The sequence below is a fragment of the Bombus terrestris genome, chromosome 10 (genome assembly GCF_910591885.1).
Source record: "Bombus terrestris chromosome 10, iyBomTerr1.2, whole genome shotgun sequence".
Classification (NCBI taxonomy): Eukaryota; Metazoa; Arthropoda; class Insecta; order Hymenoptera; family Apidae; genus Bombus; species Bombus terrestris.
The window spans coordinates 13,765,896-13,783,557 of NC_063278.1; the positions used below are offsets into that span (position 1 = coordinate 13,765,896).

The window sequence follows — 17,662 nt, forward strand, 5'->3', positions numbered from 1 at the left end:
GTTAAATAATTAAATTAAATATATTAAATCTATTTGCACGTATTCTGCGCAATTAGCAGTAGAGTTGTGATTTTTACAACGTTTTATATTATATAACCTGACAAGAGTTGTTTTATTCGTACGTTTTATTTTTTAGGAGAAAATGGATGACATATCATTAGTTTCGTTCAGTTTGTATCTAACAATACTGTACGGTACTACATGATACACGTTAGTACGTAACGCTTGTATTAAAAACGTGTATTGAACGCTGTTGGACAGAATTTTTATTACTCAGGTATTGCTGTTATCGTATATTCTTGCTAAATTGAAACACTTAAAATTTTACAATTTAAACCTTGAGCCAACATTTTTAAAAAGTTTTTCATTAATAGACTTGTCATTATCGTTGAATATAATGTAACCTTTTCGTATAATGGATTCATCGTATTTAAACTTTGGAAAAATATTTGTTAATGATGTGTAAGTTTCATCTATGCGATGTGTTACTATCAATTATTTTGAATTTAAGTTTCATTAATATATTCGTATACTTAGGTAACGTAAAATATACATAAATATTATATTGGCTGTTCCAGCGAAATGATTCAATAAGATAAATTTATCACATTTATTTGTGATTTATTTATCAGTTATCACATTTTTCAACAACTTGTTTTCTCTTATTTTCAACTTATTTGCCTGTTTTATCGAAATTTCCTGATTAAATTATAAGGAGTTATTGACCCAATGTAAAATGACCTGGAAATTAGTCGACGATAGGGAAAGATCGTAACACATACACCGTTAGTCTGAACAGTATTTACCTTCCCTGTATTGTCATACATTTAGAGATTTTATCAACCTTTCACGGTTTCCTTATAACATTTATGTGTACAATTGACGGTCGAATTGTATTATTGTATAAAGTAAATAATGGATATATGAACTTAATCTAAAATTTTTTTTAAGACCATAGTTTCTTGTAACGTTTTTTATACACAATATAAATGGAGATTATAGTACACTACAGTTATAATAATATAAATAAAAATTTCCTACATATAATAAAAGTTACAGAACATATTTGTTATATTTACCAGGAAAACGTATAAACACTACTGTACAAAAATATCTATTGATCCTACTTAATTGGTTAATAAATAAAAGTAAATAAATTAAATCGTTGTTTTGTTTTTCCAATCAAAGTAAAGTTTTTAAATCAATCTTTCTATTCCATTCCAATTTCTCCAAATTTCATATAATTGTAGCATCTAGATGGAAAAAAATAGTAGAAAAATTATTCAACAAATTCTTGGCAACTCCCATTAAACTGTCACAGTTTAATAACGTAAATTAATTAAAAGGAAATAACAAATGAAGCGTCTCGTTAACGTGACTTTGTTTCATAACACGTTAAGAACATCTTTATAAGGAAACAGCGTTCTTTAAAGGTTGAGATGAAGTGGGTCATTATATAGAGTACGCAAGTACATAACTTGCAAGGATCATTGATTCCTTGGAAGCGCGCTCGTTTTGCGTTCAGATTTTCAACGAAGGAAAACACGCTATTGGTATTTACCTGCGATATACCGTAAGACCGTGTAATTCGTAGGTGTCTTAACTTGCTTTCATGATGGTGGTTATACAGACTTATCTGGTAGAACCGGTCTATAGTATTGCCATGCTAGGGCTACCATTCTCGTCCGAATCAGTGAGTAGTTTTCAATTGAAAAAAAAGAGGAGAAAATCGAGCTTCCATTCGAAAACTTGTACTTAAAAATCTGTGTCAGTCGACGAGATTTAGCGAGTGAGAATGGCCAATTGGTTTTTAATTTATAGTCGGTAAAATTAATAACCAACTATTTAAACTATACGACGTGGTGATTTTAGAGTATGAAAAATGTTTTACGATAAGAAAACAAATTTAAAGATGAGCGAGAAATATCTTTCGTTGAAAGAATTAATTATAAGTTATAATACTTGCAATGAGAATTTATTTAATTTCCGATCTTTTTAGTTTCTATAGATCTCGTTGGAGAGTTTTGATGATTTTAGATAAGATCATATTGAGAAGGTTGACGAATGTCTCTTCTGAAAATATGGTTATCTTCCTCCTTTAGATAACGATCAGTCAAAACGTTCTAAAGTTAAGTAGCTCTTCAAGGTATTCTGCGTGAAACCTTTCTAAGACTTTTCGTATTCTTCGCGGAAGCTCCGTGAAAGGATTTCTTCTCGTTGTACCTGCTTCTTCATGCACAGATGTGTCATCAATTAATAATATTTTATTCATACGAATATTATTATTTAATACAAAGCATACTATCTTTGTTACGAAAACAGCTTATCGTATTGTCAAATTGTTAGCGAAATATTCGAGTAAAGTTGCAGGGTAATTTTATTCAAATTCAATAAAGTTACAAAATTATTTTATTCGAATTCGGTGATATTCAACGATAAACATCTAAGTAATAATTTGCCAAGTAAATGAGTAGTAAAGATACGAACATTTCTCGACAGTGAAATTTCTATTTGAATTTACCGTATCACAATAAAATACCAAAACGTAATATACTTTCCAGGTTTCTATTTAAAAGTCCCGAGGTCACTTTGCTCTCTATATGAGTTGCTTTTGTCATTTTCAAAATTTTCATTATGGTCATTGATAAACTGCTCCAAAATCTTTCTAAAAGAAAATTGAGCATCGCGTTAGCTGTATACGAAATCATTATACGTTCACATTTAATACTGTACTAGCAGTAATAAACTAAAGTAACCAAGCTATACCTACTGAAAGCAAGAATATCATCGTCTAAAAACCTAAAGTCTTTAAACAAGATTTTGTCGTGTCAGTTTACGTTTACGAGCAATTGTCAAAGGTACGTGACATTAAGATTTTTATGAAAAATCTGGCGTTGATAAAATGCGTTCGGGCGAACATTGAGAAATTTGCGGTCTCGATGACCAGACGAACTTAGGTGCTTTTTCATACGGCAAAGTTGTACAGATTGTAACAATAGATATATCAAAAGAGTGAACAAACATCGAAACCCCCTAATTACTAAATTACTTAATACATCGGACCAGATCCGCAGGCTAAAAAATACTATCCGTTAGTCTTAAGCACTAGATTCAACTAAATATTTCTAATAAGTAATATTTACTTATTTATAATATTATTTATAAATTATACTTATCTATAATAAGTTAATAAGTTTATTAACTTATTATAAATAATTAGCCATGTCACTACGCCACATTAGAGAAACTTACTCAAAATTCTCAATGCGATAATTGATTGTAAAATACTTGTAAATAAAAAAAAAAGTTGTCCAGATAAGCGGGGATCGATGTTTCAAAGAAAGAAGGGACGATAGATTCGATCGAGAGAGCATTGGCACTCGCACGTAAAAAGTTCAGCGAGTCACTCGAGGCGAGGAAAGCCAGTGCTCCTATGTACTAGAAACCAAAGACCATTAACACAGCAAACGATGTTGCGCCTTTTCTCGTGCTGTAGAAATGCAGCGTATCGTGCACTGTATCGGAATTTAGCTTAGCATTTGCCGGTGAAACTGAGAGGACGATTGGTCGTCTGTAACGAAGATGGAAAAACGAGAGTCGAACGTGATCCGTGATCCTGCGAAGGACGACAGTGGAACTTCAAATAATCGGTAGAAATTCGTAAGCTCGATCGCGTTCTGCAATCGTATAATATTGACTTGGCAACTAGGTGATTGCGGATTTTGTGATTAGGTGGTATTGACAAAATCCGCAATCACTTAGTTGCCAAGCCAATATCTTCGATCGTACGACGAAAGAAGTTTCGATTAGGATTGAAAATACGTAACTGTGAATTGATATAATTCGAGCGCGGAATTTTATGCAGATTTATATCTTCATAGACACGAGCAAGGAAATGGAATTTAGATGGAGGTTGGATATTAGTTATTAAAAATTGTAACGAGTACCTTTCCTAAGGATGTATTATATATTTTCGTATAGCAGGTGCATTCCGTACATTCTTGCATCGTAAAATTTCAAAAAAATGCATAAATATTCGCAGTCTAGTTGTAATTGGTATTTTAATTGATACGAAGCTATTTAAACACTTGTAGAAACTTTTCTGGATATGTCGGATTTATTTATTTATGTTGTACGAAAGATTTTGCAATTTCATTAGCACTGCAGTGAAACGTGATTATCACGATTATATTGGCGAAGTGAATTTGCAAATGGATGAAATTACAAGATATTTATTACGAACAGATCGAGGTATTTGAGCAGTCAATTATTCATTGCATTAGCAAATTGCAGTACTATGATATCACCTTTGGAATTAATTATATATATATATATATATGTCTGAAACCATTACTCACACTAATATTATATATACTAATTTTTTAGCAAGTTTCATATTTTTGTAATCTTTTAATCGCTTTCGAATATTTTCAACGTAATCGCGATAGGCGTAGCTTGTTACGGCGCCAATCAAGCGTGATATATTTATAAGTATTCACATAATTTCGAGGGTCACTGCATATTCTGTTATATTTCTGTTATATATTTATAATATTTATGTTATAGGCGAATTTTTTTCGTCGATGAATCATCGTTTAAATATTTGCAGTTCGAACGTCGATCCATTCTTCCTATTCAATACCGTGTGTGCTATTAGCGAAATAAAAAGTATCTCGGACATAATTTTATTATCCGCGGAACATCGATCTACTTCGTTGATTTATGTCTTATTTATGCGATGAAAGGTTCCGGTTCCTTCGCTTGTTGATCGGTTTTACAAAATAAGCCGGTCGTGTCGGACGAAGTACCAATAGATAGCATCGAAATCTTTCTTCACGTTTATTCTCTCGCTGTGTTCGTAGCAATGCACTTTATTTTCTAACCGTACCTTGAAAATATGAAAATAATGAGCTGCTGAGAGTGTTTGCACAACAGTATACCCACGTAGATTAAAGATAAACACGCAAAGAGATCCTTACTTAAAGAGAAATTCCATGCGTCAGGTACATATTAGATTTCAGGTACATTTAGAATTTTTAACCAAATGCGAATTGCATTTGGTATAGTAGTTTATAATGTGGTGGACATTATATTACTACAAGTAGTCGATGCAAGTGTTACAAGTAGGAAACTATAAATTCTAAGATTTCAATTTTGATCTTGATGTGATCTTCGTTACATGTTGGGAAACTAGTTCCATCGTGTAAAAGTATCATTTTTCTAATATGTTTTTAGTAGATAAATTTAAATTCAACTAATTTATTCGAATAATTATTTAATAAAAATTTATTCAAATAGTTATTTGATGTTTTATATGTAATAATTGTATGAATTTACTATTTGAATTATTTTAATCAATTATTTAAATTTAAATAATTTATTCAAATTTTTAAACTATTTTTCCATATTATTCAACAAGTATTTATTGAAATAGTTATTTGTTGTATTTGTACATCTAATAATATGCGAATAATTATTTGAATTATTTTAATCAATTATTTAAATCCAAATAATCTATTCAAATAATTATTCATTCATATTATTTAACAAATATTTATTCAAATAGTTATTTGTTGTATTTGTACGTCTAATAATATGCGAATAATTATTTGAATTATTTTAATCAATTATTTAAATCCAAATAATCTATTCAAATAATTATTCATTCATATTATTTAACAAATATTTATTCAAATAGTTATTTGTTGTATTTGTACGTCTAATAATACGCGAATAATTATTTGAATTATTTTAATCAATTATTTAAATTCAAATAATTTATTCAAATAACTATTTTTCCATATTATTTAACAAGTATTTATTCAAATAGTTATTTGTTGTATTTGTACATCTAACAATATGCGAATAATTATTGCAATTTATTATTCGTATTATTTAAATGAAATTATCTGAATTCAAACAACTATTTGAATAAATACTTACTAAATAATTTAAACACAACAGTATGTAAATAATTACTTGTGTTTGTAGTATCTATTGTATTAAACAATGACAATAGTATTGTATTAAACAATTTACTCAAATAGTCCGACAATCGAAACAAATCAAATTTGTAGCTGTTCGAAAAAATTGTATCGAATTCCTCGGTAAATTCAAAGAAACATTCGCAGCCGCAAATTGATCGGCTAAGTATTTCCGCGAGATGTTGTTCACTGGAAGCAATCCAGTTCGTAAAGTTAAGGAGAATCGGTGGATGGTAGACGATAAAAGTGATTTCGAGTCGTGAAAGTAAATAATGACTGCATTAAACTTTCTCGGTGTCTCAGTTCTTTTATTCAGCAGTTGACTGTTTTTCCTTGGACGGACGTATCCGTACGATGATTCTGCGCGTTTCAGCAACAAATACCGGGGGAATCGCATGAAAGTGTAGAGAGACGGAAGTCTCCATGCTCAAAGTCTCTCCCTAGGCTACGATTTCTATCGTGTCAACTTCGCCTACCAGTTACTATTCTCGTCGCCGTGTCCCGGACGCTTTTGCTTCGTGACTGCCGGCAAATATATCTACGAGCTTGCAGCTTTCGAAGACATTGCCTCACCCTTTGCAATTCCGTTATATTCCAATTTTCCTGAAACCCAAGCCGCGATGCGTACGAAACCTAGCGATTAAATTTCACCATTCAGTCTGCGCTTTGTTTTCATAATCGAAAAGCGGTTGTAGGAAACACTGCAAGTGCAAACATTGAAAAATGTAGATTTTTTATTGGAAAATGCCCTACATAGCGATAAGAATACCGTAGTACAGAATTTAAGTGGAATTTCTCTTTCCAAATAACTGTTAACAATCTTAGAATAAGGTGGTACAGCATCGTCTCTATACAGAAAGATATAAATGCAAATAAATGTTAGTTACTCGTTTTTTTTTCTTCTGTCTGTGTCATACAGACGAATCAATGGGATATTAAATTTCCTTTGCAACTAAGAGCTGGCACATACAGTCTCTTCTACAGATACACTTCACTTTTTAATGAATTTGTTATCTACGTTGATACGTGAGTTTTCCTTTCCTCCTGAAGACTCGTTTCTTCACACTTGTAATGTTTTATATAAGCGGTCCCAATTTTCTGTGCAACCTCCTGGACCATTTTCGTGTCTTTCTGTGCAAAATCGTCATAAGAAGACTCTTATCGCGATACAAAGAGCGCGACAGGAAAATAATAAACAATTAATATGAAATAAATAACAACAGGATAATGTCTCACCGAAATTAAATATTCCTCCTGAGGAGTCTTGAGACAAATTGAATTACAAGTTGCATATGATTAAATAAACAATATCGATCGTCGGAACGCTCGTTCAGCAAAATAAAACATTTTTATGGATTTCTCTCGCTTGGATTTGATTTTACTTTCTCTACACATTCTCTGTCCATTGCGTGCCAATTTCACTGCGAAACCACTTCGACATCTTCGATTTTCGCAATTCCCAATAATCGTTCGATATTTTTTGTATTATTATATTTTCGTCGTATTATATATTATATTTTATTATCGCTATTTTGTAGCAGAGAAGTTAAATATGCCTAATATTTATAGAAATATATATTTCAATAAAAATAGGTATCTGGAAATTTGTTTTTAACGTGATCGATTTATCTACGTGGTGATTTAATTTGACACAGTTTAATTACTTTTAATAGCTCTGACGTGCATTCAAAATTAGCAGATCTTTATGGAATCGGGCAAAGTTTCTCAATCACCTGTTACCGATGAATCTTGTTGGCAAGAAATTATCGTATCAGCTATCGTAACTTTCCCTCAGGTTTATTCTTGCTGTTCCTTAATTTCCTTCAATATGTTTGGACGTAGTCCAATTCCAGTCGCCAGACACATACACGATGGAAAGCACAGATTCGAATTAATTGACGCAACTGTCGTAATTTAACGGCAAGCAACGGTTCGTTGGGCGAAAAATTATGCCGCTCGCTTTTTTCTCTGTTGCAACATATCACGGAAAATATAGAAATATCGTTTAGGAGGAAATTTTCTTTTCAAAAACATTTCAGGTCGAATTGTTTCTTATATCAAAATCTCGAGAAAGTATTAATTACACGAGTGTATCGTTGTGTTGAGAAATTAATAGCATCTTCTCCGCGATAGACCTATAATGATTTTTGAAATGATAGACGTTCACTTTCTAGAATTATACCTACCCTACTCATTTTCTTAAGTCAATTACAGAAATTACTGTTCGATATCACACAGTCGATTTATTGTTAGAAGAAGAAAGAGAAATCAGAAATGAAGAAGGGAAGAATGTTTATTTCCAAATTCATCAGTCTTTGCGTAAATTAAATCCGATTTCCTACTTACTCAAGCTAAGCAAGTTCTCGATAACGCACGTTTGGTTTAATAGGACTAACAAAAGTAAATCTATCGATCTATTGGCTTGTCCGAAAAGTTTCTTTCGTTTTATCAGGAAATAATTGTCGCATAACGTTTTTTGTTTTATATTATTTTCTCGAATTACGATCCATTTTGTTCTGTTGAGATAAACACCGCGACATTTTGACTTGGTTTCACATTTGTATGAAGATTCACTGTCGTAAGAAACTCGTTTGCGAAAGAAACATATTTTCCGGACAACCTAATAGAATTTCCATTCGAATGAATTATACTACTCGATGATTTGATATACCTGTGATAATACCAATTTACTAGTTACAAGTGTTTTAATGCATTTAGAAAACAATTAATTCGATAACGCTACTACAAACAGATACAATGGATACAAAAACGTATTTGCGCATATCCTCATTTCCCGATGAGGCGATTTTTCATCAGGTTTCTCCTTTATCTTTCGCGTTATTTTTCGTTATAACATTCAAATTTTTGTAATCACGTAAAAATACTGCTAAGTAAATCTCTAATATACTTGGATGTAATTAAGTAACGTTCAAATACTTTTCGTGTCCATTGTTTGCGGAGCAATAGTCCCTCGAATAATAAAGTCGACAGATAAAATAATAATAAAATAATCAGGAACCAAAAGCAGCGAAACTCATTGAATTTCTACTAAACATCAGTAGCTGTCCTAATACAGTGGCGGATAAAAGAACAATACCCTATGAATTTTAGTATTTTTTCTACTAAAAAGCTTCTATCATATTGGTAGCAGTCATCTATTCTACATCTTTTCCATTGTCAATAACTTGAAACAAAATAAAATGCAACAGTTCTTTTAGTTCTATTTGAAAATTGTTTGTAGAATATATCTAATACCAGAAAGATATTGCAGATATACTGCAGACACAAAGGTACGTTCGTTTCTCGAATAGCATCTTTTAGTTGTTTAATTGTGTTTGGTTTATTGTCGTACGCTTTACAGTGCAACTTCGCTTATCCGCACCTCGTTTCTACAAACAAATTGAGACCCAACTTCGAATATACGAACTCCTAAGGGAGCCTCTTATTATTCGAACTGAGGTGGAGCTCTTATACGAACGTGTAAGGATCTGTGATATATTTTTTTGTAAGGATACTGTAACCATCACGGATATATTTTATTCTTAGGTAATTTTTCCAGAATATTTATTGTCTAATACATACATCTATACATGGTATAATATTCAGTTACAAAGTAGAAAATATTTCATTTTTAAGAAGAATAAAAAATCGTAATAAAAGCAAAGATCGTGTAATCGTGGAGACGAATTAAACAGACTCGGTTACAACAGTCTCTCGTATCCGAATTTGTAATATAACTGGTGGCGATAGCTGGTGAGCCTCTATTATGCGAACTATTCGATTATGCAAATTCCCTTGTTGCCCGAACTGTTCCAATAAACCAGGTTCCAATTTACTTTTAAGAAAATCCCATAGGAAGTTAACTGTGGTTAAAGCAGGTAGTAGGTTGCATAAGGTGGTCGTCGAATTACCTTGACAAAATATTTTAACGATTTCTGCTCGCTGTTGAGCTGTGTGACGCTGTATGATTATTATTTCCCCATGTGGCCATAAAACGATTGCTAAAGCGCAACAAAACATCTTTTCTCGACTCTTCTTCCACATTGATGGCAGTTTGAAATTGACCACTTCATACTGTCCACCCTTTACACTCTGTTTATTCGCTTCTCTTACTAAATACAAATGTATCTGAGAAAATTGCGCTGTCTTTTTGTATTTTATACTCCTTCGACTTTTCGTCGAGAATTTGAAATTGCTGAGTTTGTATCATTTGCATCATTGTACCTTTGTATTCTATTCATTCGTTTCTCTTGCTGGATGCAAACTCATCCCATCAAATTCTCCTGCCTTTTTATATTCTGTCAAACGTCTAAACTTTGTAAACTTTCTTTCGTCCGCCACTGTTCTCATTTCGGACAGCGTATGGCCATTCGCTTGGCGACTAGCATCCCCAATAGAAGCTTGTTATCTTCGAAGGGTTGTCTGTCGGCCGTGCAAGCTAGCGCAAAGGGAGGAAAACGTAAAATGGAGAAGCTATGATGCTGGCCCGGGTCCAGCCGAGTTGGTTAACTCGGTATAAATACAGAACGGCTGACGATAAATGCAGAGGCCGCCTCTTCTTTCTCGCGCATCTTCCACCGCGCGTCTTTTCTTCTTTTCCCCCTTTTTTGCCTCCACTCTCTCCTTCTTTTCTTCGTTCCTCATCTTTTCCCTCGTCCTTTTCTTCTTCTTCTCGCCACGTTTAGAGCCGAACGTACGCCGATGATACGTAAGCGGCGACGTTTTCTTCTTACATCATTCACCGGTCGGGCTATATGCGTTGCGTGCAAACGTCACGCGAGCGCGGTGATACGCGATGACGTTGAACCTTACAGATATTAATAACCGCCGCCCGATTCCATCGTCCTTTCCGGTCGAGTAAAAAGGCGGAAAGGCGGTCGCCGAGAGCCGAAGCGCTAGCAAATGGAGAACACACGTTACGTAATGCTTTAGCTGCCTTCTCGCCGACTGGCTTTCCACGTAAATGCCTCGTATTTCCGACAAGCCTATGGCCACCCATTACAGTCCCCGACACTTGGTTTTTCGATGGCCTAACGGTACACCGTTTTCCACCCAGGCAGCTTCGTCAGCCGCGTTTGTCTGCCTCGTTTCAGCCAGGCATCTGTTAATTGTTCCTATGAATTTTATTGCTTACAGCGCTATCAATACGCGGAATTAATTTTCTTACAGCACGCCCGATTATGTATAGTAGCTTTGCTTTAATCATTGTGTTACGTACGCGATAATTTTTTTTTTTTTTATTATTTAATTTGTACTTTACAATTTGTCCAGTTGGACATTTGGTAAATTTTGTTAGCCTAATTGCTGAATAATATGTGGATGGCTATCCTCAGCGGGACACCATCTTCGAGTTTGACTATTTTATTTCTTTAGTCAGGTCAGTGGGGTGTTTTCTTTTTAGTCTTCTTTCTATGAGAGTTTTGCTCGCTTCAGCAGCCAGCTGGTTTCCACGTGTTGTAGTTCTTTCCTTGTATTTTTCTGCGTACCTAACGATTTCTTCTTTGACCATTTGGTTTTTTTAGGTTTTTCTGTATATCCTCGTTTCTGACGTATCATGGGGCATTGACCATTGTTCTCAGTATCTTCGATTGTAGCGACTCTAGTTTATTTATGTGGCTCATTGCTGCTGTCCCCTATAGTGGTATTCCGTACGTCCAAATTGGTTTTATTATCGTTTTGTAGATTTTTAGTTTATTTTCTATGCCGAGTTCAAAGTTTCTACTAGTTAGCCAGTACATCAGTCTTGTTTTTGTCCGTATTTTGTCTATAATTGATTTAGTATGTTGTTTCCATGTAAGACGATAATTTGTTTAATCGTTTGGCCACTCGTACGTTTCCATAGGTCGCTCCTCCTAAAGTTAAGAAAGAAACAAAAGTAAAGTAAAGCGAAAGAGGCAAAAGAAGAAGACTGAATGCGTGTTTCACGAGATTTTCTTTCCTCTTCGATAAAAATCTTCACAATTTTCAAGGTTTTCGAACGTCGAAGCTTTCCAAATTCTTCGATAGATTTTGAGTGCGCTATACGCAAGCCAACGAAACACAAATTCAAATTTTTCTAGAGGCTAGTAGTCTGTAGTTAAAAGTTACACGCGGTACATTAATTATTCATCGTTCATTGTGTATCGTTCATTTGAAAAACACTATATCGTTTTGAATGTAAAACGCACTGCGCGAATAAGCACATTTTTCCACAATTCACGTAGCTATAACAGAGATCCATTTGCCTGAACTTGTCGAAGGTCAAACAGTTTACGTAATTGTAGTTCGTACAATAGATCGAAAATTGAGTTGGACTAAAATTGCTAGTAGGATTTCAACAATTATCCCCGCTACTTACTGTTCTTCGTTCATATAACGAGAGGTCAGGTGTAGGTGAACGAGTTCAAGCAGCGAATCAGTTGGTTAATCGAAATGCTCGGAAATGGGTCGGCAAATGATCTGTTTATAAGCTGATTTAGCTTTAATGTTGTGAAACTTGTCGTTTCTCGAGACACAAGGGAAACGTAAGAACAGAAAAGTACTGTGCTATCTTTTCCTGTCTTCCATACGATCAGTTTTACGACGTTACAGCTAAAATATCTCTTAAACCAATTAAATTTAAATGAATAATTTTCAAACTTTAAGATCCAAGTAGCTCGTTGCTTCCATTAAAAAAGACAGAGCCGCGACCTTAACTTCTCATCGCAATAGAATCTGTTTCAAGTTCTTCACAACGCAATTCGTAGTCGATCTTAAGCTTGAAATTGATCAATTTTCGTTGCAGACACTTTTTCGTCAGACTCTTTGTGTGATTGTCCGAGGTGTCTGAAAAATGCTGCGGACCAATTTCTACACGCAAATTATTTTTCATTTTATTCGACATTCATTAATTCGTTAATTCAACATCTCCACGTTCTCGCTTCGTTCTTCGCTGCCAGTTACGTTACAGTACCAGAGAAAGTATGTTGTAGTAAATATTTAAAATTCTGACCCTGCGTCCCTCCACGAGATACATGCAGGTTCCTTCTGTCCCTGTTGTGAAATGATCTTGACGTTTCGACATAGGTATAAAAAAGATAGAAGGAACGTTGAAATCGTGCCAAGAATCGAACGCTGCAGATACCTACACCATGTCGTCTGCGAATCGAGGAACAGGTGCAACGACTAATATATACGCACTCTGGTCGATTTGTTTTGCGTATTCTTTCTTTCATTTTGCCACAGCAATAAATCTGCAACGTACCGCGTATTTCTCCGCTTATTTAACGAGTCTCCCTAAGAAAAATAAACCGCGCTATTGTGCAATTGAATGTGTACGTCACACGAAAGAGAGTCTCATCGGCTTCTTCTTACGTACAATTTGTTGCGTCGAGATAACTGTTGCGTTTAGACATAGCAAGAAAAATCTGTAACAGACGATTAAAATCTATTTATTTTTCGCGTTCAAAGTAATTAGAATGCAAAGATAACGACATATGTCGACGTAATATTATCTTCTTTTGGGTTTTTTAATATCTTTTCGTTGTATCGTTATAGCGTTTAATCAGTGCATTTTTTTTTTAAGTTATTCTTCTTTCAAAATGTAGCAAATTATTATGATCTATGTATTTCTTGTTCTTAGAAAGTTTTCCAATTTTCAGAATTTTCGAAGAAATGAAATCTGCGTAATGCCAAAGTTACACTGATATCCAATTACGCATAAATTTTCTTTCGTCCATCAACGTTGTAAACATTCTTATGTAATGTGCAACTTGAACAATGATAGAAATGCCTCAATTATTCCGTGTTCTTACAATCCGCGCTTTCGTTAACACGTTCAAGCTTCTTCGTACGCGCCTTCACCAACGACGTTTTTGCTTTTTATTCCAGTCTTCGCTAAATCGCATTTTTACAAATTGAAATTGGAAACATAAATGGCCCACGCCGCCAGATAGAAGCACAGACCGTGGGCCACCGGTGGCTCACGCCGGTTTCAACCTGTTAAATGACAGGTAATCGATGCCGCAACGTACTTCGTTCTACGTCATTAAGCTTCTTAACTTTTCCATACAACTCCATACTCGAATCGAAATTGAAACGTAACAGTCGTTTTATATAACTTTGCTGATCCTCTAATTTGTATGTTCTAATAGTCAGAACGATTCTTACTCATGTTTTAGTAACCTATAAATTTTTAACGTTTCAATAGAAACGTAAATATACACTTAAAGTGCAAAATCGTATCTACGACGATTCTTTCTTCAACAAGCAGAAAATTTTATCGTTTCAAAAACACTTCCCTGTACATTTAGAGTGGAGGCCATTCGTACAAACAACGATTCGTTTATAGTTTTTACAAACTACAAAAATTTAACAACCAGAAAGAAAGATTGAGTTTAACATGAATCAAAAAAGCGTAGCAAGATCACGTTATTTTCGAATATCGTAAATGAACCTAATATCGCCTACCAAATTTGAAATTATTCTCAAGTAAAGAGTAAGAGAGAGTTTTGTATCAAATTAGTGTCAAACGAAAGACGTTATTCGTGTTGTCTCATACCGCATAAAATACGTTCCTTTATGTATGTTTATACAACAGTATTAATCCATGGCCGATTTCTGTCACCATTTTTTCTCGAAATATTACGGACCAAGCGATGTTAGAAGCGTTTACCCTATGTTATTACCTATTATTTTATTTGTAAACAATTATTTTGCAACAGAAGATCCAACAACATAAATAACTTAAAAAAACTCGTCTCTCCCAAAAAATAAACAAAAAATTAACACACAGTCTGAAAGTGGAAAATGTATGTGAAAAATGTATTAGTAAAATGAAAAAGATTTGGAGACAGAGAAATTCCTAGAGTGACGAAACGATTAAAACTAAGCTTGTACGATGAAGCTACAGGATGTTGGACGCGGAATAAAAACTTCCAATTGCTAACACACAGTCTGAATGTGAGAAATGTGTTTGCAAAATGAGAAAGATTCGGAGACAGAGAAATTCCTAGAGTGGCGAAACGATTAAAACAAAAATTGTATGATGAAGCCACGGGATGTCGGATATGGAATAAAAATTGCCAATTGCCAACACACAGTCTGAATGTGAGAAATGTGTTTGCAAAATGAGAAAGATTCGGAGACAGAGAAATTCCTAGAGTGGCGAAACGATTGAAATAAAAATTGTACGATGAAGCCACGGGATATCGGATGTGGAATAAAAATTGCCAGTTAAGTTAAGAAATAACAATTATACAAAAAGTAAACGCAAATATATATATCCATAGAGGTAAAAAATTCGGTGATATGGAAGGCGCTGCGGTTGCAAGTCACGAGTCAAATAAAATAACTATAATCACGGCATGCTGGATAGGAAATAAAAACGACCGCTGGCCAATGGTACAGAAAACACACAGGGAATTGTAAACGGAGCTCGTACAGCCGAAGACCCCAGCAAAGCGACGCGGCGCAGCGTGAAACAATCTCGTAACCTGGTTGCGCGAGCAGGAAATGCAGTTTGGTCCCAGCTAGCCGAAGAACAGGATCTTCTGGTACCGGTCTGATATCCTTGTACCTGCGGCGCGCGCTTTGTAACGGGAGCTTTCCCGAGTCACGAAGGTAGAGAAGGATCAGCAGTGCCGTTGTCAGCCGGTGCAACAGCCGTTGCATACGAAACGCAACCAACCGACCGGCCGGCCGATTCGTAGCAAGCAGCAGAACAAACGTAGGATGAAGAAAGACAGGAATATAAATGGCAGAACGAAGACAGGGGAGAGAGAAAGATGCGAACACGAAGGAGAGAGGGAACAGAGAGACGACGTTTCGTTGATTCGCTACGAAACGGAAATGGAACGAATCATCGTCGCCCCATTGTGATCCTCGCTCGCCTCGTTTCGTTCAATTAGGTTGGAAATTCAGGTCGAGATCACCTGCTGCTGCTGCTGCTGCTGCTGTTGCTGCACTTCCAGTTTAGACCGTGTCTAGAAAAACAGCGATTTATTCGTTGAAACGCGGAGAGTAGACACTGCGGAATTTTCCTCTCCTCTTCTTTTGCTTGCTCGTCACGATTCAGCGGCCAGATACTTGTTTAAAAATCGGTTCTTATTACGTACATTCTGCGGCTTCGCGCAAGAAGTACCACTGCCAGTATTTATGAAGTTGAGATGACGCGTTTAAACGATATCGTACGTAAAAAGATTAACGTTCGTATAATTTTTGACGCGGAACTCGCATTCATATTTCGCGTCTCTTCCCTAACGCAAAAAGGGGATATTAGAAGTTGCGCGCTGTTTTTCGTGCTATGTTGAAAGTCAATTTCTGAGCAAATTAGGTGGTGAAAACTTTTGTAATATTCGTGCGTAGTCTATTCTTCATGTTTACATACATATATATATTATTGGGCTTATTCAACATATTCGAGAAACTAGATGGAAATTAACGAGAGATTATCCATCATATTTTTCATTTTTTTCAATAACAATTAACTTTTGATTAAAGATTAAAAAAGTTCACAGTGCTACATGCTTATTCTTACGCGTGATATATATAGTATCTATGCACTTATAAAATAATATAAAAATAGAATGCAACGTAATAATAACCACTTTTAAATTATACTTGTGTATGATGTAATGTAGAAATTGTTAGGTGTGTCTGGTACATGGTGCAACAGTTCCAAGTAGTATTAGTCATTTGGTTTTGAAGTATCAAAGCTACTGTTCTTCTTGCACCTATATAAACCGAATATTTCAATAGATATTATTAAAATATACATAGTTTTTGAATACCTGCGTTTGCTATTCGATGTACTTTTTGCATCTTTCCTGCATTCCACACTTTGTCTAAATAATTGTTTAAATAATCGATAAACGACCAACCCTGACGCGATTCTTTGAGTTCTTCTTCTTTTCAATTGTTTCATTTATTAGGTTGTCCGAAAAGTGCTTCTCTTTTACAACGATGCATCTTTATACAAACATGAAACCTAATCTGTCGAACGTTGTGATCTTTATTTTCATAGAACAGAATGGATCGTACGTAATTCGATAAAATAATATAAAAGTGAAAATGTGCATTCATTATTTCCTTATAAAACGAAAGAAACTTTTAGGACGATCTAATATAAAAAGCGTGGAATTCCCGAGACATAAATATCTTCGCTTTGTCGATAAATATTCTTAAAAAGTTTGTCATTATTAACGAAAATCGTAATTGCTGTAATGAATTTTGAAATCTTGATTGATCCAAGGAACTTTGTTAGGAAATTGAAGTATGAATATTTTCAGATGTATTAGGTCGTCCGAAAAGTTCCTTTCGTCTTATAAGGAAATAATGGATGCACAACATTTTCACTTTTATATTATTTTATCGAATTACGTACGATCCATTTTGTTCTATCAAAATGAAGATCACAACTTTCGACAGATTAGGTTTCATGTTCGTATAAAGATGTATCGTTGTAAAAGACGTGTCTGTAAAAGAAAGACACTTTCTGGACAAACTAATATTCCAAACTCGAGAAAAATATCGCAACTATCGCTAGCGAAATTATCATAAGTGTTCCACGATTCTTCCGCGTAAAGTAAATAATTTCAATAATTAATTTGACGCGCGACAGAAAATTTCCAAAGTTATAATTCGCAATAGTACGATCGTTGTCGCTGTTGAAGTTCAAGTTTCAAGCGGAACTTTCCACAGCGATCACTGAACGATCGCTA

The 17,662-nt window shown here is 34.6% G+C and overlaps 1 protein-coding gene across 2 annotated transcripts in view; it reads left to right on the plus strand.

The window, feature by feature from the left end:
- LOC100645544 (myc box-dependent-interacting protein 1) overlaps positions 1-17,662 on the plus strand; it is a 132,590-nt gene that overhangs the window by 1,010 nt on the left and 113,918 nt on the right. The gene's annotated exons all lie outside the window — the stretch shown is intronic.